General features: G+C 44.3%; 1 long non-coding RNA gene across 2 annotated transcripts in view; it reads left to right on the top strand.

Moving 5' to 3' along the window:
* LOC114211792 (uncharacterized) overlaps positions 1-23,807 on the top strand; it is a 75,681-nt gene that overhangs the window by 24,328 nt on the left and 27,546 nt on the right. The window contains exons 3-5 of one of the 2 annotated variants that reach the window (XR_003609830.2): positions 9,622-9,802; positions 11,160-11,374; positions 13,342-13,503. The exons of the other annotated variant lie outside the window; for it this stretch is intronic. This is a non-coding gene — a long non-coding RNA (uncharacterized LOC114211792). The remainder of the gene's footprint in view (positions 1-9,621; positions 9,803-11,159; positions 11,375-13,341; positions 13,504-23,807) is intronic. 2 annotated transcript variants of the gene reach the window in all.

Genomic DNA, 23,807 nt, shown 5'->3' on the forward strand with positions numbered 1-23,807 from the left:
ATTTCCAACGTCCAGAACTTCAGGAAAGAAATGGTTGTTTATAAGTCACTCAGTCCATGCTACTTTGTCACAGCAGCCCTACAGACTATGACCATCCCCCGGAGGCAGATACTTCACCTGCTCAGAATCACTTTCACTCACTCCCTGCCTAAAATCGCAAGTGAAGCAGGAAGTGGCTCTTTTCCATAAAACGCTTGGGAAATGCTTGACCCAATGCTCGACCTGCTTCTCAGGTCGAGGAAGGTCATGGTGAAAATCATATGCTTCATTTTCAGGGTGGGAAAATTTGCTCCCAGAACAGTGGGGTGAAAGCAAGTTTTGGTTTGCTGTTATTAGCATCTGGGTGGGACGTTCCAAAGAACAGTGATGGGGACACAGGGATCTGGGTCTTGTCCTTTGTCTGGAACCTGGCAGTGTGACATTCTTGTCACTTGGTCACAGTATTTTCACCAGGTGACCTCTAGCATCCCTTCTCATGCCAACATTTTAGGACTCTGTCTCTATCTTTCCTGGTCTTTTCTGGGGGAGAATCAAAAAAATGAAATAGCTCAAGTTCTGACCCTTTCTGAATGTCTATAAAATCCCAGGGATTCAATAACAAGCAATGTTGTGCTGGTCAATGTTTAACAACTGGCACTGATTTGTAGTATTTGTCAATTTCTGTGTTATACATCATCTCACCAGGGCTGATTTCCAGGCTTTGAGCTGGTGTCCACCTGCTCACAAAATTCCTGAAAATGTAACAGTCAGCTCTCATGAGCTGCTATGAGCTGGCTCCACACCCTTGTGAACAAGCCTCCTTGTCCATTGTTCTGGGAGAAGCAGGACTTACACGGTCAGGGGCAGAGATGCTCACTCATTTTCCTGGCTTCTTGCCTGGCTATTGGGAAAAGTCAGTGTGGACATGAGACAATTGTAGAAGATTGGCCGTGAAATGTGTGGTCAAACACCGAGAATATGAATGCTTCCTGTTTATCAGGATGTCTGACAACTCTCCCAGGGCCTTCTGCCAGAAAGTCATCATCCTCTTATGCTTGTCGAAGGGCACACAATGACACGCAGAAATTGGATTGCCAATAAGAATTGTTCCAAGTAGAGAGATGGAGTCTTTTCCCATGTGCCAGGTGGAAGGAAGTTCGGGAGTGAAGTGGGGTTCAATCAGATGATCAGTGGAGTCTCTCCAGTTTCATCTTATGCTCATTAACTGAAATCAGCTTTTAATTCTGGGCTGGCATCTTTTCCCTACAGGTATGCATTCATCTCTTGTTGCTATTTCTGAGGGCTAGTACTCTAATTTTTCTGCCTTTGTTAAAAAAAATTTTTGTTCCCGGGATATGCTCCAAGACTCCTATTTTACTCTTAGTTAACTCTAATTGAAAGAACAATGGAGGTCAAGTGTTCCATTCTGTAGCAGCCAGTGAGTTATACTCAGAACAATCTTGTCCCCTGGCCACAGAGTGTGTGTTGTTTAACTGTAAGAACTTGAAGTACAAAGGGTGTTTTGTACATATTCTGCCTCCTCATGGGGACATCGGTGTCAGGTAGGGTCCAGTCCTCAATGAAGCTGAAGCACCAGTAGACCCAGAGTTTAGCAGACCTGTAATGTCAAGAGGGAGCTGCTTCAGATGCCAAGCACTAACTGTTTTGGTGAAGACTGGGCAGGAAGTCTGGTATAATACATTGCTTGTAGTTCTTCGACTCTTTTGCAGAACAGCATGGAGCAGCCATTAAGGTTCATGGTCACTGGAAACTAAGCAGGTGAATTATAGGTCTATATCAAGGAGTCAAGAAACAGGAACACTTACCCAAATGTAAGAAAACCTTCACATAACCCTCAACCATCCATCTCATATCTGAGTGTTACTGGGCTCAAGGGAGATATGTCAACACTAGGTAAACTGGCTCAGTGAGTCCCATCCTGTCAATGGACAGACATATAAACCCCTCAAGTAGAAACAATCATTCTATCATTTCTGGAGTGTGGGTGAGGACTCCAGGAATAATCTGTGCAGGAAAGACAGCACATTAATGACCCTTTGCAGGAAAGATGGGGATGAAAATTAGGTAGTGTGTGAAATAGTGTTTTAATGAGAAGGGGAATCTACAAAATGGTGCCCATGTTAGGATTATAATTATTGGAAATATTTATAAAGATAAAGTTCGGAAAGGGATACAGAGAAATGAAAATTAAGGTAGGTTGGCAGGATTACAACTGAATATTTTACAAATTTTCCTGACTTTTGTAATGTTTAAATATATGAAATATTTTTAAAATTTATTTATTAGAAAGAGAGAAAATGAGTGGGGGGAGAGGCAGAGGCAGAAGGAGAAGCAGACTCCTCACTGAGCAAGGAGCCTGATGTGGGGCTCCATCCCAGGACCCCAAGATCATGACCTGAGCTAAAGGCAGACGCTTAACTGACCGAGCCACCCAGGTCCCCCATGTTGTTTGAATATATTTAAATCTTTTGTGCAAAGGGTTTTCCATCTTCAAAGAGAACCAAAGGAGCTGGAATTTCCCTGGAGAAATTGAAATCAGATATAAGGAAGAATTTCTTTGTGGGATGATAAGTCCCTGGGAGGTACTTAGAGCAGAGCTGAGAAACCACCTTCAAGAATGGTTCCCTGTCTAACCATGTGGAGAGTGGTGGTGGCCCCTGGAGTTGGGGGACAAACTGGATTGCTTCTGGAGGCTTCTTCCACGTAGAGATGGTAGACCTGAGACACGGCACTCACAGAGATGCAAATGTGACACAGTGAATTGTTGGCAGAGCTGTGAACAGGAAAATTTAGGAGGTAGGACAAGAGCAATTTTGATGACTGCTTCAGATTTCCTCAAGATGCACTCCCCCCATTCCTGTCACTGCCCTAGGTCCCTACCAGCAGCCGTAGCAGTTAGGAAGCAAATGAATCAATTTCTTCCCGGGGGTCAGGCTAGCAGGGCAACTTTGCAGGGGCTCTTGCAGTCATAAACATCTTAACCTAAAGGAACACCTTCTGGGTGTAGAGAAGGACAATTAGGGCAGCTTCCTAGAGTGGAGAAGGGTTTTCTTGCCACCACGTACCGCCCCCCACCCTTCCTCGGGCCATTCTTCTGCTCTAAGTTCAGAGCTCTCCAATGGAAACTCCTTTTTTCCAGTTAGGTAAGTTGTTTTGTTGTTGTTGTTCTGGAACTTGGATAGTGCTGTGGGCATATCTGGTTAGAAAGATGTTCCCGAGATATAAAGTCCTTCTAGAGAGAAAGGGCTCTTCTCTTCCATAGGGCACATTTGTGTAGCAGGAAGTTCACACCGAGCTTAGAATATGGACGGGCTCTATTTGAAGCTGGACCTCACGACTTGCAAGCTCTCTGAGCCTTGTTTTCTCATTTGCAAAATGAGGATATCAATACCTATCTCATAGGTTATGGGGATGAAGGGCACCAATAAGGTGCCTGGCACTTAATAGGTCCCCTTTAAACGTAAGTTTCATTTAAAATTTTAGGAGTCAACAGAGATTAAATACATATCTGGTGCTCCTGCATTGCTTCTTGTACCTAATCGTGACTCATGTCACTGTTGATTAACACACAGAAGGTGTCAAACAACAGACCTCATTAGCTCTGAGAGGTTGGACATGTTTTGGTGACTGGCACTCCTCACTGTGACACTTGGGTTTAGCCACAGATGTCACCAAAGATTATTTCAAGATAAGTGGGGGCCTCCTCCCCCAGAGCCACTGTGAAATCCTGTGAATATATCTGCTCCTGACTTCAGTCAGGGGCCTGCTGTTGGCTCTCAGTGCCAGCACACCCTTGGGATGAGATGGCTTTTCTAGACTCTGATGGCTGTTCTAGACTCACTGGCCCTTGCCTGCTGGGGAGTGAGGACTGGCAGCCTCAGTGCTGCTCACCTAGCCTGGGGGTGGGGCAGAGCATGGAGGCTGCTGAGTAGGAGAAGCTACATTACTGGAGTTGAAGCTCTGCTGGATCTTCTCCTTGTTGGGTGGGGAAGGTCAAAAGAGTCCATTAGAGCAGAATACCCAAGGGCAGCCCAGAGGGTTGGCTACCCTGGATTGATGTAAGACCCCGAAGACTCAGTTACATCTTTCAGGAATAGTGGTTAAGAGCACAGGCTTTGACACCAGATGGACTCCAGCTTAATGTGTGGCCATTTTGTTGATAGGTGACCGACCTTGATCAAGCGACTCAACTTTCTTCTCTAAGCCTGGTGCCTCCTGTGTAAAAGGGAATAATAAGAATAGATTTGCTTCCCTAAGTGATTGGGGGGACTAAGAGGAAGTCAAGCATGCAGCCTAGTGTATGGCACAGTGTAGCAAGCTCTCCATCAAGGTTTTTGGTTCCCTTCAGAACCAGAAACCAAGCTGTTTGTGTCTATATCAATAATTGCTTGATATACTCCCATCTTCCTCACCAAATTGGGGCCACCGTCTACTTCAATGTTGAATTTAAAATGTCCATCTTCTAGAGAGTGGGTGCTCCTCAAACCTTGAAGAATGCATAGCTCTGGGGCCAACCACAGGGTGGCCCAGCCCTCCCCTGCTCCCCATGATTCTGCATGTAAACACAAGCTCTCATTCACAGGGTGCAGGGAGCAGGAAAATTCACTCATTCAGCTAATGATTACAGAGTGCCTACTATGTGCCAGGCTCCATTCTACTTCTGGGGAGAAAAACAGATAAAAATCTCTATTTCCTGCAGGTAACCACATTCTAATGTGAAAACAGATAATAAACAAATGAAATAAGAAAGATCTATAGCATATTTAACAGTGGCAAATGCTAGGGAGAAAGGAAGAAAGCACAGAAGGGGAATATGAATATGCGGTGTTGGAGGAGGGCGTTGGGTATTGTAGATGGGGTAATGTATTAGTTTGCTCAAGTTGCTGTAATAAAGTACCACAGACTGGGAAGCTTAGATAGCAGAAATTTATTTCCTCACAATTCTGGAGGCTAGAAGTCTGAGGTCAGGGTGTTGGGCAGAGGGGTTTCCTCTGAGGCCTCTCTCCTTGCTTATAGGTGGGGCTCTTCTCCCTGTGTCTTCTCATGGTCTTCCCTCTGGGCCAATCTCCTCCGCTTCTAGGCACACCAGTCCTATTGGAGTACAGCCTACCCACATGACCTCATTTAAACTTAATTACCTCTTTAAAGACCCTATCTCCAAATACAGTCACATTCTGAGCGCCTGGGGGTTAGTTAGGACTTCAGCATATGAATTTGTTGGGGTGAGGGTGGGGTGGTGGGGGCACAATTCAGCCCATAGTAGGTGGCAAGGAAGAGCCTTACTGATGTGTCACTTTTGAATAAAGGCTTGAAGGAGGTGAAGGACCCAGCAGGTGACTATCTGGGGAGAGAGTGTTCCAGGCCAAGGGAACAGCAGGTGCAAAGGCCCTGAGGTAGAAACATACCTGGTTTATTTCACAAACAGTGAGGAAGCCAATGTGGCTGGAGCCAAGTGAAAAGGAGGAGAGGGGGAGGAGAAGAAGTCATAGAGGTAAGAGGGCAGATTGCATGGGATTGTCATGGTGAAGATTTGTCTTCTCCTTCTAGGGGGATGGAAGCCACAGGAGTGATGTGGTCTGTCTTACAGGAGAACTCTGACCACTGCACTGAAATAGACTGGGGTTAGGGCAGCAGCAGAGGCCACTGCAATAATCACGGGGGCCAGAGCGAGAGCAGTGTGGGTGGTAAGAAGTGGTCATACTCTGGACATATTTTGGAGGTAGAACTCACAAGATGGTGGAGAGAGTGTGAGAGCAAAAAAACCCTCAAAGCTAACTGCAAGGTTAGCAAATGGAACCAAGGGGTGGCCATTTGTTGAGATGGGAAGACTGGAGGGGAGATGGTTCTTTGGGGGAACACAAGGAACTCAATTTGGGATATGCTGTGTTTGAGATGCCTATAAAAATTCTGAATGGAGGTATCGAGTCAGCACGTCTGGATGTCAGGTGAGAAGTTCTGGTATGCAGGTATGAGTGTGGGAGCCATTGGCATATAGATTTTATTTGAACCATGAGCCTGGACGATATGACAAGGGAGAGAGGGTAAATGGAAAAAGTGAGAGACTGTCTAAGGAGGAACTCTGGGCTTCTCCAACATTTACAGAAAAAAATCCAGATGAAAGGGGGCCTTAGGGGTCACACTCCTCATGGGCTTGCAAGGTATAATCTTAATCTGAGGTGGTTATTGTTATTAGTCAGACCAGGAGTAATGTTTTGGTTTCTTGTTGACTTAATATAGCTACAGCTGTTAGAACTTCTGCTTGCTCATTGACTACTCGTCTTGCTCCTACTTGTCTCATGGCTGGAGTGGGTCATGGACAGTAGACAGTGCTGGCCACACAGATTCTTGGAGTCTGAGACTTGGCTTGGCCTTGCCAGAGAGTGTGCTAAGCACACTTAGCCCACGTAGTTATGAAGCTGCCCATCTTAGTCAGGGACCAGCAAGTCTTTACGTCTCTTGGAGACCAGCCTCAGTGGTTGTGTTAACACAGAGGAAAACCACAAACGTTGCCTGAGGCCTGGAGAAGACCATGAAGCTGCCATTGACACATAGCCCAACCCTGCGGGGGTGGGGTGGGGTGGGGGGAGGCCGCCTGCAGAGGCCACTCTATTGTGAAATGGCAAATTGAGATGATTTAAGTAAACTTGGAGATGCAGGTGGGGGGTTGGTTAAAGCAAGACCTCGTTTGAGCTCACAGACGAGACCTACCCTTTTGCAGGAAGGCCCCCTTTGGTTTCTGAGCTTTGAAGAGCAGAGACAGGTTTTTACAACCAAAACAGGGTTTAGTGTTCTTGTCTGATCTTAGCTGTTGAGCATGATGGGGTCTCAAGGCCCTTCCTGCTTTTCTCTACGGAGACACAGGCCACCTTGTCAGCTCTGAGACTTGCCAGCGAGTGGGACATGGCCTCTGTGTGTCCTTGCAGTGCAGTATTTCCAAGATGAGATGCTGGTGGAATGGTCGGGGGTGTTGGGGTGTAGGAGGTGCACCGAGGTAGCATTATAGAAGGTTGACTCATACCTTTCAAATCTCTTTCAGTCCGTTTGATTACATCAAAAGACCTATCAGGCAGTGTAGGTCTTGAACACTCTTACCCTCGCTCTCTTCCTTTCTCAAGCAGAGAAGGGCACCAGGCTGAGCCCTTGGAAACCAATGGGAACCAGTCAGAACTTGAAATCATTGCTTTGATTGAATTTATTTCCATATTTACTTTTTATTCATCACAAGTGATAGCCTGTTTTCCATAACAAATTCCATAAATTTTTAAGTAAAAAAAAAAAATGACTCCATTAAAGAAAAAAAATAATGAAAAAATAGTAGAAGTCGTTGTGGTTAAGGCAAAAGTCATGAAGATAGTACGTGAATTTTTTGAAGTTTGGGGAAAATGCTGCCACAGTGAAATCTCATGTCTGGGTGCATGGACTACAAGTGCACTTAATAATAGAGATTTCTAGGTCAGAAATCTTTGTTCCCTAAGCATTTTGAAGACATTACTCCACTGTCTTCTAGCTTCCCAAGCGCTGGGAAGAAGTCAGAAGTCACCTTGACTTTTCACCCTTTATACACGATTTTGTTTTTCTCTCTCTGGAAGCTTCTAGGGTCTTCTGTTAGTCCTCAGAGCTCTAAAGTTCCATGATGATGTATGTTGGCATGGGCCAGTTTTCATCCTGTGTGCTGGACACATGGCAGGCCTTTTCTTATGTGTATTAGCTCTGGGACATTTCCTTCTTTTTTTTTTTTTTATTGAGATATATTTGACAGACTATATTGTGTAAGTTTAAGGTGTACAACAGATTGATATGATACATTTATATTGTAGTATGATTGCCATTGTAATGTTAGTGAACATCTCTGTGATGTCACATAATGATCACTTCTTCCACTGGGAACAATTAAGATCTAATCTCTTAGGAAATTTAATGATTATAATACAGCTGTGTTGTCTGTAATCATTGTACTGTGTACTAGGTCTCTAGGACTTAATTATTTATTAGTTGCTGGTTTGTACCCTTGAACATCCCTCCCATTCTCCCACCCTTCAGTCCCTGGGAACCACCATTTTACTCTCGCCTTTTACAATTGGTTTGTTTGGTTTTTTTGTTTTTTAAAGATTCCACATAGAAGTGATACCATGCAGTATTTGTCTTTCTCTAACTTACCTCACTTAGCATAATGTCCTCAAGGCTCATCCACGTTGTCCCACATGGCAGCATTTCCTTCTCTCGAGGCTGAGTAGTGTTCCATTGTGTATATGTACCACCTCTTCTTTAGCCAATCGTCCGTTGACCGACACATAGGTGGTTTCCGTATCTTGGCTGTTGTGAATAGCGCTGTGGTGGGCATGGGAGCCCGTATGTCTCTTGTCCCCTGTTTTCATCTCCTTTGGAGATAGACCCAGCAGTGGGATTACTGGACAGTATGGTAGTTCCAGTTTTGATTTTTAGAGGAGAGTCGATGCTTTTCTCCATAGTGGCTGAACCAGTTTTCCATCCCACCAATAGGGTGCCAGGACTTGGGGAAAGCTTCCTGAGTATAATAATAATTTTGTTATTTTCTCTTACGTTATTATTATTTTATCATTATTTTTGCTTTACAGTTTTATTATTTTCTGTTTTCTCTCTCATCTATAGAGCTTTTATTAGTTCAGGCGCTAGCTGTCCTCTTCAGGTGCCTCTACTCCTCCTCTTTGTCTTCATTTCTGTTTCCCGAGTGATTTCTGATGTCCTCAGCTCTTTTTTTTTTCCTCAACTCTTAACACATGTATTTATTGAGCTTTTTATTTCTAGATCTCAGACATTTATTTACCAAGAACTTTTCTAGTTCTCTGAAAGTTTTATTTTTAAAGCATACTCTTCTTATTTTCTAGATGCGGTACCTGCTTTTTATCTTTCTTAGGATACACATTATTTTTTTGTTTTGTTTTGCATTGTTTTCTTCTCTCTGTATAGTCTTTGTTTCTTCTAAGTTGAAAAACAATTTTTTTTTTCCTGTTCGTGTTCTGTTCTTTCATCCTAAATGCTTGTCCTCTAATAGTTGGGGGATCCCTGGCTTGTCACTTTATGATGACAAGGAATTAAAAAGTGATGAGAATAGAGAATACCCGAAAGAATTGAGGAGAGGGACTCAGATGCTTGTGCTGTCAGCTTTCACAGCAGCATTATTCATAGTGGCCCAAAAGGTGGAAACGACCTCATGTCTGTCAGCAGAGGCGTGGATAAACAAAATGACGTCTATACATACAAGGGAATATTATCCAGCTATAAAAGGAGTGAAATTCTGATAACATGCTACCACGTGATTGAAACTTGAAAGTATTATACTTAGTGACGTGAGCCAAACACAAACGAACTAATATTGCCTGATTCCACTTACCTGAAATATCTAGAATAGGGCCAATTCATGGAGACAGAAAGTTGAATGGAGGTTACCAGGGGCTGGAGGGAGATGGAGTGGGAGTTATTGCTTAATGGGTACAGAGTTTCTGTCTGGGGTGATGAAAGTTTGTGGAACTAGATGGTGGTGGTGCTTGCACAACATGGTGAATGTACTTAATGCCACTGAACTGTGAAATTAAAAATGGTCGCGATGACATGTTTTATGAGACATGTGTTTTACCACAATAGGGAAAAAGGTGATCGGCAGCCCTGAGCCCATTGGCAGGGCTTATGGACTGTGAGCGTCCCTGTAAGGAGTCTGGCTGGGCCAGATCCTGGGGGACCCTGGATTTCAGAATCCTGAGATCCCGCAGTGAAGTCTCTCTGAAGGTCTTACGTGAAGCATACAAACCTGGCTGCCAGTGTGACAGTAAGTCAGGGAAGAAGGTTGGGAGGAGAGAGTGTCGATATTCAGGATAAGTTCCCACTGAGTCTGCTCTTTTTATTAGGATGGCTAAAAACTTCAGCCATGGGGCACCTGGGTGCTCAGTGGGTTGGGCCTACGAGCCTTGATTTTGGCTCAGGTCTTGACCTCAGGGTCGTGGATTTGAGTCTTGTGTTGGGCTCTGGGCTAGGTGTGGAGCCTACTTAAAACAAAACAAAACAACACGATTCAGCCGTGCCTGGTGTGCGCTGGACCAGAGACCCCTGCCTTACTCTCCAGCAAATGCACAGAGGGGCTGTCATTGGGTTGTGCCGAGGGAAGGCACCCTGAGGTCTAAGTGCTTCCTACACTCATTTCCAGCCAGTCTTCCTATTTTCAGACCTTTCACCATCCTTGCTTCCAGAGCTTCCTGGTTCCGAAAATGGCCGAATCTTTTCGGAGTCCTGAAGGGGAAAAATAGGCTGCCTCCCAGTTTTCTTCACTGCAGCTTAGGAATTAGATTTGGTGGATTTTTAGCCTTTTTTTTTAATCTGTTGTTTTAATGAGACTTAATTTCTTTAACCCATGGCTTATTTATGAGCACATTAATTTAAAACAAATTTCAAGTATTTTTTTTTTTAAAGATTTTATTTATTTGTCAGAGAGAGAGAGGGGGGAAACAGCAGACAGAGGGAGAAGCAGGCTCCCCGCTGAGCTCAGAGTCAGATCTGGGGCTGGAGGTCACGACCCTGAGATCATGACCTGAGCCAAAATCAAGAGTCGAACGCTAACTGGCTAAGCCACCCAGGTGTCCCAGAGTCCTAGACATTTTAGAGAACTTTTTTTTTAACTTAAGTATAATTAACATACAGTATATATTATTTTCAGGTGTACAGTATAATGATTGAACAGTTATATACAGTTCTCGGGGCTCATCACATTAAGTGTACCCTGATCCCCTTTGTCTATTGTGATCTACTAGATATTCAACTTTTGTTGTGTTGACCCTTGTGTAATTGACTCTTTGAAGTAGGCAAGATGGGATTATTATCCCCATATTATCGGCAGGTAAGCAGGGGCCCAGGGAATTGTAAAGACTTGCCTGAAGTCCTGCAGTAAGGCTAGAGCAGAATTAAGGAACGGGAAGGGAAGTGGAGTCCACTGGTTTAGAGCATGGACTCCAGTCCAGGTGCTTGGCTTGTGTCTAGGCTTTGCCTCTTTACTAGCCATCTGCAAACTTGTACTAACCCCTACATACTAGGGTTGTTGTTGGGAGGTTTACACACATGGCACATGGTAAACACCCGATGATAGCTGACCACTATTATTATTTTTATTATTTCTATTTTTATCTTTTATCCAGCGTTCACAGTGCATCTTGAAGAGAGGAGTCAACTATGTTAAAGAGTACATCTTTAGAAACCTTTGTAGCTACACCTTGGCCCAGCAATTTATATTCTATTCTGGCCACTGTGCTTAGGAGAGCTTATGGCCAGAAAGACCACAATCTAAGTACAGAAAAGCTTTCTGGATGTAATCCACAGGAGGCATCGAAGTCAATTCAGCAAACTCTTTCTGGTGAGCCTACTATGTGTTAGCAGTCCATTCTTATCTAAGAGTTATTTTCTATCTTTTGGGCTTACTGATGTCTTAAACAAGGTAGGTACTCAGAAAAAAAAGAAAAAAAGCCTTTGCAAAATGAATGAGAACAAAAATGCTTAGAACCACAAAGCTGAAAGATGGCCGGGAGAGTGGGAGGTGGGTGAGGGGTTGGCCATCCACTTTATTGTGGATTGTCCTAAATAAAAGGAATTATCTGGGTTGTGCAGGCTGTCAGGTGCTAATCCCTACAATAATCAGCCTCGGGGCTCTCAGAGCCACAGAATCAACTAGCTGGGAGGGTGAGCAGCCAGTGGTCGACGTCCACGGGGCTGTTTGTGTGGAAACAGAGTCCTCTCTTTCTCTTTTGTGGACACACACAGCTGACGGTCTTAAAATAAAGGCTCATGATCGGTCTCTGAGCTGGACACCTGGAAGTAGGCCAGCCCCCATCTCTCTTATTGCAGATTCCATGCTCCACATCGGCCTCCATGAAACCGGCTTTTAAAATATCTGTCTTTCACTTTGAGTCTTCCTGTCTCCTGCTCTCTGTCACTTCCGGGAGGGTGGTGGGGAAATTGTGCAGTTATTTGTGTTGTCTCCCCAACCCTTCCCCCCACAAAAAAGAGAAGACGCTTGAGGGTCTATACTCCCCCCACGTTGTGCGGGGGGAGTGTGTGATTTGAAGGGACATTTAAAAAAAACTCTTTTTATTTTGAAATAATTTTAGAGTAAAGTTGTAAAAACAGCACAGAGCATTTCAGTGTATCCTTCACCCAGCTGCCGTAATGTTAACATTTCGTATCACCATTGGACAATGATCAAAACCAAGAAATTAACGTTGATACAATAATAGTAACTAAACTGGAGACTTTAATCAGATTTAATCCATTTCCCCATTCATGTCCTTTTCTGTCACAGGATTCAATCCCAGATCCCATGTTGCATTTAATTGTCATGTCTCTTAATATCCTTCAACCTATGACCATTCATCTTTGTCTTTCATGACCTGGACACTTTTGAAGAGCACTTACAAGTGGTTTCATGGATGATTTGGGTTTGTCTAATGTATTTTCATGATTAGATTGTGGTTCTCAAGGTTCTCAAGTGCTACGAACTGAATTGTTTTCCCTTCCAAATTCATAGGCTGAAACCCTAAACCCCAGTGTACTTGGAGATAGGGCCTTTAAAGAGGTAGTTAAGTTTAAATGAGGTCCTGGGTGTGGGGTCCTGAACTGATACCAGGGGTACCGGATATCGGTAGTTCTTATTACTGGTGCTTTTCCCTCTGTCATTCAGTTAAGGTATGTCTGAAGGGATTAAATGTAAAGTTACTGTGTTTCCTTTTACAATTAATGTGTATCTTGGGAAAGGTGCTTTTAGATTATATATAAATACTCCGCTTTTCCTCAAACTCTCGACCACTAATTTTAGCAGCCATTGGTGGATTGTTTTTCCCACAGGAATTGTTATTGTGGAGTTCTAATGGCGATTTTATATTTTCTTCTTTCCTTTTACACTTATTAAATTTTTTTTTTTGTAAGGACGGGCTATGCCTTTATTGCTAAGTGTACTTATTTGTTCAATTATTTTTAAATGTCAGAATAGACTCATGCATGTTTACTTTATTCTATGGATTGCAACTAAATATTATTTTTTTTTATTGCTCAACTTCTTCCAGCTTTGGTCATTGGGCACTCTTTGGTTGGCTTCTATGCTCCTTCAGGAAGCCCTCATCCTTTGTGAGTACTTCCTTACTTTCTGGCATCACGAGATGCCCCAGGATCACCTAGTGTTTTTCTTGCCTAGACCTGGAATCAACTACTTCTTCAAGGAGCCCTGGTTCCTTTTGTTGGAGAATGGTATTTAGAAACCAAGATCTGGGTGGTGGGTGTGCTTGTTACTACTGCGGTGCCAATAATAAAGGCACATTTTTCCTTCCATAGTTTTCTCTGCTGCCATTTGCCGTAGTGCCTGGAGTTTTGAGACTTCTAGAAAACTGCATGATTGAAAAGAAGTCATCCTGCTACACTCAGCTACCTTAGAGAGAGACAGTTGGGTCTGGAAGGTTGTTCAGTGCGCAGTGAAAATGCAAACATTTCTGGATGGTAAGATGATTTGATGATGTAACATGAACCTTCATCAAAGCAGGCTCCTTGTGAAGGAGACCCGGGACTAGCCCAGGGCTGAGGACAGCCATGACACCACTGACAGGGAAGGAAATTGAAGAGAAGGTGGGTGTTCACCTACAGCTGTTACAGCTCACTCTGACACATCCCCCAGGCCAGATCTAGCCTGCATTTCACATTTTTTACATTTCCTAGAGAGGGAGTGGGACTCCTTCACTCTGTTTTAGGAATGTACACAGTATTTTGAGTATTTGGGGGTCACAAAGTTGCTGAGAACTGGCAAAAATACCTACGGAATAAGTTCAATAACTCATCTCAAGCCACCATAAGCCTAGATACCCACTTTCTAAATGTGTTCCCTTGCAAAATTCTGTCTCTTATTTGCCCTACTCATATAATTCTGATTCTTTAATTGATCTTGTCTCCTTTCTTCTCTCAAAAGTGCATTTGATCAATCATAAACTTTTCTGATAATCTACACTTCCTTTCTTCTTAGTGTTAGCATGGTATAGTTTTCTCCACCCCTTTATTTTTAACCTATGTGGGTCTTTATAGTTAAAGTGGATTTCATGAAGACAACGTATAGTTGGATCTTGTTTTTTGATCTACTCGGACAATCTCTGCCCTTTAATCAATGCATTTGGACTACTGACATTCAAAGTGATCACTGGTATATCTGGGTTAATATCTAACATATTCATTACTGTTTCCTGTTCTTTGTTACTATTTTTGTCTTCCACTCTTTTCTGCTTTGTGTAGTTTTAAATGAGCATTTTATATGACCCCACTTTCTCTCCTTTCTTAGCATATCAGTTATACTTTTTCTTTTTGAACTTTTTAGTGGTTGCCCTAGAGTTTATAATATACATTTACAACTAATCCAAATCCACTTTCAAATAGCACTATGCCAATTCATGGGTAGTATGAGCACCTTATAATAACAAAATAACCCTATTGTTTCCTCCTATCATTGCTATCATACGTAAGCATACACAAATACAAGATATATACTTAAGTATAAAAAGACATATGTATATAAGATATACATAACTTACATACATAAGTATACCTAATTGAATATATTGTTGCTATTATTATAATGAACAAACTTATCTGTCGGATCAATTAAGAATAAAAAAGTGAAAGTTATTATTTTGCCTTCACTTATTCCTTCTTTAATGCTCTTTTCCTTATATAGATCCAAGTTTCTGACCTATATTATTTTCCTTCTTCCTAAAGAATTTCTTTCAACATTTCTTGCAAGGCAGATCTACTGGCAACAAATTCCCTCAATTTTTTTTTAAAGATTTTATTTATTTATTTGAGAGAGAGAGAGAGAGAGAACGAGCAGTGGGGAGGGGCAGATGGAGAGGGAGAGAGAAGCAGACTCCCTGCTGAGCAGGATACCTGACGCGGGCCTTGATCCCAAGACCCAGAGATTATGACCTGAACCAAGGGCAGATGCTTAATCCACCCAGGCACCCCAACAAATTCCCTCAATTTTTGTTTGTTTGAGAGAGTCTTTATTTCTCCTTCAGTTTTGAAGGATAATTTCTTAGAGTACAGAATTCTAGTTTGGTGTTTTTTTTTTTTCCTCTCAATATTTTAAAATATCTCACTTCACTCTCTTCTTGCTTGCATGGTTTCTGAGAAGAAATCAGATGTTATTCTTATCTTTGTTCCTCTGTAGGTAAGGTGTTTCTTTTTCTCTGGCCTTTTTCCAAAATTTTTCTTTATGGTTCATTTCCTGTAATTTAAAAATGATATGCCCAGCTGTACTTTTTTGGTGGCATTTATCCCATGTGATCTCTGAGCTTCCTGGATCTGCAGTTTGGTATCTAATATTAATTTGGGAAAATAGTCATTGTTTCAATGACTTTTTCTTCTTCTGATATCCATATTATGCATATATTATACCTTTTGCAGTTGTTCCGTAGACTTGGATATTCTGCTTCCCCTCGCCCCCAGTCTTTGTTCTCCTTTTTATGGTCTTTGAGGATTATACTGATATATCCTCTAGATCAGAGATTCTTTCCTCAGCCACATCCAATCTGCTAATGAACCCATCAAAGCCGTTCTTCATTTCTGTTAGTGTTTTTTAATCTAGCATTTTTTTTCCGTTCTTAGGATATTCATCTATTTACATTGCCCATTGATTCCTGCATGCTGTCTACTTTATCCATTAGAACCTTAGCATATATTTTTAAAAAGATTTATTTATTTATTAGAGAGCACATGCCTGTGTGCGAGTGGAGCAGGGTGCAGAGGTAGAGAGAGAGAGAGAGAGAGAGAGAGAGAGGCAGACTCCCCGCTGAGCATGACTTGGGGCTCGATCCTACAGCCCTGAGATCATGACCTGAGCTGAAATTAAGAGTTGGACGCTTAACCGACTGAGCCACCCAGGCGCCCCTAGAGCCCTTAGCATATTAGTCGTAGTTGTTTAAATTCTCAATCTGATAATTCCAACATCCCTATCTGGTTCTCGTTCTGATGTTGGCTCTCTTTAAATTGTGTTTCTGCCTTTTGATGTGCCTTGTAATTTTCTCTTGATAGCTGGACATAATGTATCAGGTAAGAGGGACTGCTCTAAATAGGTCTTTGGTAATGTGTTGGTGAGGTGTGGGGAAAGGGGTGTGTTGTATAGTTTCAGCCTTTTAGTGAGTCTGTGCCTTGCCACTGTGAGCTTCACAGGTGTTTCTTAGTTTTTTCTCTTCCCCTAGGTGGGACGAGATGGCTAGAGCCAGCTGGAGTTGGGTATTTCCCTACCCCAGGTCAATTAGGCTCTGAAATTCCCCACTAGGTTAGCCTCTGGTTAACTGGTTTCAGCTGAGGGCAGGCCTTGTCGAGAACAGCATACTCCGGTGTATTTAAAAATGGTTCCTCCCCCCTACCCTTGTTGGAAGCTCGAGGGAGTTTTTCCTCAGATACTTACTGTGGGAATCTGGTCGAGCTCCTAGAGGTAAGTCTCACAGTATTTGGGGGGGGGGGGGATTTCCCATGACTGGATTCTGCCTGGAGTCTTTAACTCTCAGATTTGTCCACACTGAGCCCCCAGCAGTTTGTCCATTACAGTTCAGGGTTTCCTGCCCCACATGGGTTCCCACGGAGGTTCCTGCTCTGGTAAGTCATGACTCTCTGTGTCCGCCTGTCTTTCTCTCCAGGCTTTTTAGTCTGTTCAGCTTTTTCCTTGTTGCCGGGACAGAGTGGGGACTCCCAAGCTCCTTCCATGTGGAACTGGAAACTGAACACCCCCTTCTTTCTTTGGCTTCTAACTACCTTCCGAGTTTGGACCCTACCCCTTCCACCCCCCACTACGACTCTTCTCCCCATCCAGACCTTTTAAACATCCAGCGGATGGCCAGGGGCTTTGTATTTTGAGGGACAATGTCCAGGCCACAGGAATAACTATCAGAGAGGTTAATTCAAATGTTTTGGGAAATGTGGGTAAAAGAGGTGAGGTGGGGGGTAGAAAGGGGCAATGGTAGGCGACGTCAGAACAACAGTAACCTTCCTCTGGGCTCTGCCCTGGCCAGAGTCACCCAGTGGCCCCTGCAGCTCTGCCCTGGCCAGAGTCACCCGGTGGCCCCTGCAGGCTCTTTGGGTCTGGTGTCTTGGGGATCTGAATGGCTGACCTGCTGAGCAGATGGCTTCTCCACTGCCAGGCCTTGGGCTCTTTGAAAAGCCCGGGGCACAGCTCTGTGACCTGCGGACTTATGACAGCATTAGTCTGTCTCTGTTGGAAGGAGTTGGCACCTTGGATTATCAAGTATCTCTGTAAATAGGAGAAGACAGGAGCACTAGGCATTTGTAGTGGCAAATCATGTCTTGGAAAACTGTCAGGATTCTCAGCATTGACAACGTCCTGGGGAAAGGAGACCAGCCAGCGATCATTTATTTATGCTTTCAAAGGGCTCTGGAAACATAGGTAACAATGGGCTGGAAGAAGAAGCCCTGTCATGTATTAATAAATAGTAAGCCTGATAATTGGGAGGAAGGCTGCCCTCCCTGATGGGTCATGGGGACTAATAAGGCTTCCTGAGGCTCCAGGCTGGGGTCCTTTTAATGACCTATTAGTGAGGTTACCAGAGAGAGAGAATGGCATTTCCTTCCCTCTCCAGCCACTTTGTCTGAAGAACTTCAAGGTATTTCATTAGTGAGTCCTTTAAAAGAAGGCAGATGCTGTTCTACCTGGGATGGACCCAAAATAGATCTACCTGAGGCTTGATCTTTAAAATGGATTAAGTAGAAACAATTCTTGGAAGTCTATGAAATGTCAGACACTGGGCTAGGCACTGGGGACACAAAAAGCAAAACAGTGGTCCCTGGCTTGTAGCTTGTGGCCTGCCCAACATCCCAGGTCAAGGATAAAGCATGTGCCAAGGTGACTAGATCAGTTAATCTACCAGTCCTTCTAGAGTATTTGTGTGCTCAGGGGAGATTCAAAAGAAAATAAGTCCTCGCCCATTTCTCAAGGGGCTATGGACTGATAGGGAAGGCAGAAATAAACACACTTGGTGGAGGGAAAGGATATTTTAGTGGAAACAGGGGTAGCAAGACTTTGAAGATGGGAGTGGTCGGCATAGGTGGTAGTTCAGAGAAGTCAGGAAGGAAATGGTGGGAGGGTGGGCTGGGCGGGTGCAGGCCTCAGGAGCCTGGCCAAAGAACAGAACTGGAAATAAGGAGGGAACAGGAAGCCATGGAAGGCTTTTAGAAGGGAAGGAGGGTTGTGTTCATTTCCCAGGGCTAAGGGAGTACCACACACTAGATCCCTTAATGGACATTTATTGTCTCAGGGGTCTGGAGATAGAGGTCAGAAATCAAGGTATCTGTGGGGCCACGAGCTCTCTGAGGCTCTCGGTAGCACCCTCCTTGCCTCTTCTGGGCTTCAGGTGGCAGCCATCTGTCCTTGGCCCTCTGTGGCTTGGCGCTGTGTCACTCCAATCTCTGCCTCTGTCCTCACAGTCTAAGGACGCAAGCTGTATTACATCAAGGGCCCATTTTTACTCCAGTATGACCTCATCTGAACTAATTGCATTTGCAATCCTATTTCCAAAGAAAGTCACAGTCTGAGGTACTGGGGGTTAGGACGTCAAGCTGTCTTTTTTGGGACATGATTCAACTTGTAACGGGGCAGTAGTGTGAATGGAGGGTCCAGCTTGGCCATGGAGGGTTTTAATGGAAGAAATGACAGTAGGAGAGGATGAAACCGTGTGTAATCCAGCCAGTTTGGGTTTCAAATATCCATGATTAAAAGAATGATGTTGTGGCATATGCTCAGTTAATTGATTGTAATACACTTCATATTTGGAAGGAAAGAAATGTTTTCTTTGTGGATGTGGGTGGGCAGTGAAGATGGTGAGTTTAGTTTTGGATGCAGAAGGTAGTTGGAGAGAAGGACCCAGAGTTCGAATGAGGTTTCAGGAAACGTGTGGATTTGGGAGTCATTCCCCTGGGGCTGGGCGGTGGGGCTCCTGGTGCCCTGGACTTAACTGCCTGTACCCCGACCTGGCTTTTGTTCTTGTTTTGATGTTGAGCATCTGTGTTAGAAACTCTTCTGGTTGTGTGCAACTCCTTTCTCCAATACCGTCGAGACTCCTTTGGTAACAAACCCCAGGTGCCTTGTGTTGATGGTGTGGTGGGCTTTTTGGAATGATTCCTCAAACAGGAGATAAACGTAGCTTAGGAGTCAGGATGCAGAAGGACTATATCAGGTTGGGCTAAAACTCCTATTTCCACGGTGTTCTTGTTCATGCCTCCATACTCCTGTAAGCCTCACTGTTGGGACTGGAAACAGGATGTTTTCAGATCTCCTAAAACCCAGCACAACTGCTTTCTCAGAATATTGTCTTTAAACATCTTGAATCATTTCATGATCCTTTTGTATTGCAAAATTGGTGTTGTATTTGGGCTCTCCATGCTTTTCTTCTTGCCTGATTACCCATCGATGTTTTTGACTCCATTGGTCATTGGTTTAAATCTGGCTCAGCCGTGCTGCTGCGTTAGTTGGGGGAGGCTTGGGTGGTCTTAACTGAATCTTATTAGACCGATTAAGCATTGGGGGAGGAAGGAGAGTGAGCAATTAATTCAATTTTCATTGGACAGATTTACTTACAGATACAAGGGACTAGATGATTGGTGTCAGAAGTATTTCTGGATCCTGGGAAACAGTTTCAGCTCAGCTAAATGTGAGCACAAGAAACCTGGACAAGTTCATGTAGAGTACAAGTTTATCTGAAGGCTCAGGACTGCTGTCTTTCATTGAGTGCAGGCAAGAACATAATGCGAAAGAAGGAAGTGCTACTCTGCAGTGGTCAGGTCGAGTTCAACCTCATGCAGCCCCTCAACCTATATTTGGACCCTGCTTCCCCACCTTCCCCTTTGACATAATTAGCCCACAGGCTTATGAAAACATCTATTTCTTCTTAGCAAAGAGAGGATAACTTCAAAGAGAGGGACACCAAAAGTAGAGATGCAAGTTTTGGCAGAAAAGATTATCAAGTTGATTCATGACACGACACAACTCTAACACAATTCTTTCTTAACATATGTCAGGAAGTACAAGGCAATCTTTAACCCAAATAACGGTGGCAAGAGAAAATAAAATAGATCCTTTCCCTTTGTTCAGCACTCCATGATTTAGCAAGCATATTAAATCATGTATTTGACACTCAGGAGTGAGTATCTCAAGAAGTGAGATTTACTCAAATGAAAGTTCCGGGCTAGAGGTATTAGATTTAAGCAGGAAGACACCCTTTAAAGACTTACCCTTTGCATATTCTGAAATGAGCCAGTTTAAACTTTTAAAAGATAATCCACCGGGTCACACAACCAAAACATTTGTGTTGGGTCTGGTTATCCTCAGAGAAGGATTCCTTTATTTCCCTCTGCACCATGAAACCGCAGTGATTACCTCTGAGCGAACAGTTCATTTGCTTGTGGCAACTGGGTGCCTGATGCCCAGGTTTCAATTGGGGTTTTTATTTATTATTATCATCATGAAAAGAATTGCTAATAACGACACGAAACAAGATTTAAACTCCTAGCTACTGAATGGAGATGATCTATAGGATTATCTAATGGCATACTCAGGAAAAAAGGGAGTAAGAAAAAGATGAAAAGCAAATCTCCCGTGCTTCTCTGCTTAGTGTGAGGAGTAGATATTAGAAACCCATCCTCCTTGGGGTGATAAAGCCTAGGGACCATGTTCCTATTTTGGGGGAAGCATTATTAGCTCCCTACAGAGAAAGCTGGGCTTCTGTCTCCTGTGTGGTCCCATTAGGATGATCTAGAGCGCTCTGGAGCAGAGCCCCTCGGTGTGGGTGAGGGGAGGGGGTTGCTGCTGGCTCTAGTTTAGTGAATGTTCCTAGTGCAGAGATGACATTGGAGCATCGCTCCCCCGTCCCTGCAGGGTCATTAGCGGGGACCAGGCGAGTCCCCTGGAGCGCCTGCTCAGCACCTACTCTGGTCTCCATGGTGCTGGTACCCGCCTCCGCCCCCGTGTCTCAGCCTGCATCAGCCTCACACAAGGCCATAGAGTGAAAAGTGGAAAAAGTCTAACCACGTGGAGCTTTGCTGACCTGAAGCTAAACCACTTCATTCAAATGCACCAACACCGGGAGGGGCACAGACCGGAGCAAGACACAGGTGCTTGGCCCTCAGGAGCAAGGAGGCCCCCTCCCGATCTCTAACCCCGCCGCCCCATGTGTTCTCAGCCAGCTTGCTGCTTTCCTTCCAGCACACGTCAGGACATGTCATGATTTTATTAGGGGTAGACCTTGTGTCCTTGTTACTGTTGTTTTGTTCCCCCACCCCTGCCCAGGCTGTAAGCCGTAGCTAGGCAGGAGTCCTGTCGGTGGTGTTCACGGCTGCGTCTGCAGGGCCCACAACGATGCCGGGCACCTTTAGGCTAGAAATACGTGTTGACGGAATGAATGAGCTCACAGTTTGGAGAACTATCCTCACTACCTCCCTTCCTAAAATGCATTCTGAGCTGAAATGGTCCCACTTCTGTAGTGGACGTTTTTTTGTCTCCTTTGTTAGTTACGTGCCACGTGGCCTTGTCCCTCCTGCTCCTGACCTGCAGTTTTCTCCTCCCTTCTTATCTCTGCATCAGAGGCACTTTTTAGCTTCTAGAGTTCTCAGAGGTAGTGCATGGAGGCTGGCATGGATCTCAAGAGGGCTGCTTTGACAGGATTCCCCAGGTCTTGGTTGAGAGCATGCTTGCGTGAAGTTAAAGTCTGAAGTGTGAGAGGCTCCTGCCCCAGGTGCAGGCATCGGCACCGCCCCCCCCGCCCTCCCCCCTCCCCTCCCCCCCTCCCCTCTCTCCTCCCCCCCTCCCCTCTCTCTGTCCGGAAATGAGGGCCCTCCTGGCCTTCAGCTGGGGCAGGAAGCCTGTGCTGGCTCACCCTGCAGTTTGCGTGGGAATCTCCAGTGAGGGTCTTAGCCCCTGTGGCTCCCCTTTGTTCTGCGCTGCTCTGTTTTTCCACCTCCGCCCTCCCCGCAAGCCTGCCCGGTGCCCCTTCCCGCACCCCTCACCGCCTCCCCCCCCCCCCCCACGGCTTGAACCACAGCTTGCTTTTTTGCCTTGCAGCCCCTGATTTGGCACAGGTATCTGGCTCATACCATAAATCCCCCTGCTACCCTTTGACTCCGCCCGGAGGCAAAAAGAAACCCCTGCAGTGTTGTGAGAGATTCCTTTTCTGTCTAGGAAGACAGAAGGGGATAAGGGTCCTGTAGAAACAGGAGAGTTTATTATTTACAGCACCTAACCTTTCCTAACCAGAAAGGCCAAGACTTTTGCCTTTTAATCTATCCTCTTTCCTTTCAAGAGGTTGAAAGAAAAGGTAATCCTGGGTCCTTAATGGTATTTGGTATTTGCTGCGTGTGGTATGTGTATGATCGCTTTCCCTTTGATATTCAGACATATTTTCTCATCCCTCGGTGATGCCACTGGTCCTGATGCCCTTCAGCTAGGGTGTCGTGGCCGGTATCTATTCTGCATTAAACACACCCCTCAGAAAAACCGCATCCAGAACATAGTGGCTTAAAACCACCACTGTTCACAGTTTTGTAGTTTGGACTGGGTTTAGCTGGTGGTGTTTTGCTGGTCTCACCTGGTGTCACTCATAGGCCTGGAAGTGGGCAGCCCGAGATGGCCTCAGTCACGTGTGGCGGTTAGCTGGAGCTGTGGGGTGGGACACATCTGTTCTCCACGTGGCCTCTCCTGAAGAGTAATCTTTCTCATGCTGAGATCCAAACCCCAATGAGGAGGTACCTGTTTAAGCTTCTGTTGTTTCACACTTGTCCCATTTGGCCCCAGCAAGTCACATGGCCAAGCTCCAGAGTCTGTGTGTAGAGGGGTTACACTAGGGAATGTATACTGGGAGGCATGAGTCATTGGGGGTGGTTACTGTAACAGTGTCCCCACAGCTGTAAAGAGGTGCATTATTTATGGGCTTGACTTTTCAGTTGCTTCAAAGAACACATTATATTCTCTCATGACTCTGTTAATCACTCTATAACTAGGTCCTGGCCAAAACTAGAGGGTGTTTCTCAACCTAGCTTGTCTAAACCTCTGTAACAGGAGTTGGCAGACATTTTCAGTGAAGGACCGTATAGTAAATATTTTAGGCTTTGTCAGCCGTATATGCCCTACAACTGCTTGTTCTACCAATGAAGTGTGGAAGCAGCCATATATAATATGTAAGTGAGTAGGCATGGCTGCATTCCAATAAGACTTTGTTTACAAAAACAGGTGGTGGGCTAGGTTTGGCCTATGGACTGATTCTTGTTCTGTATCCTAATCTTTTAGACTGCCAAAAAAAAAATGTTACACTCAAATATTGCTGCTTCTCAAACTTGAAAATTAAATGTCATCTTTGTAGAATTTGATTTCACCATGAAAAGTCATTGATCAGTGTATGTTACATAATATTTTCCACCTGATGGTTTAAAATCCTAAATCCATAAAATGTTTGCTAAGTATCTTTTTAAGAACTTGGTAAAAGCTGTGTTAATAGACTAAAATATCATGAGTTGGTTCAGTAAAAGTTGGAGAGGCAAAATAAGGTATTGAGAGCAAACTTCAGTCAGGCTGCCTGAGTTGAAGCCCCGGTTCTAACACTCACTGGCTGTGTGACCATAGTCAAGTTACTTAACTTCTCTGAGCTTTAGTTTTCTCATCTGAAAACAGGGATGATGATAGTCCTACTTCATAGGGTTATTATGAAGATTAAACATAGCAGTCCACAAAAATACCTAGACTGGTGCCCAGATCATAGTAA

The sequence above is a fragment of the Eumetopias jubatus genome, unplaced genomic scaffold, assembly GCF_037043125.1.
Source record: "Eumetopias jubatus isolate StellerSeaLion01/CBP00866 unplaced genomic scaffold, mEumJub1_p1.0 scaffold_14, whole genome shotgun sequence".
Taxonomy (NCBI): Eukaryota; Metazoa; Chordata; class Mammalia; order Carnivora; family Otariidae; genus Eumetopias; species Eumetopias jubatus.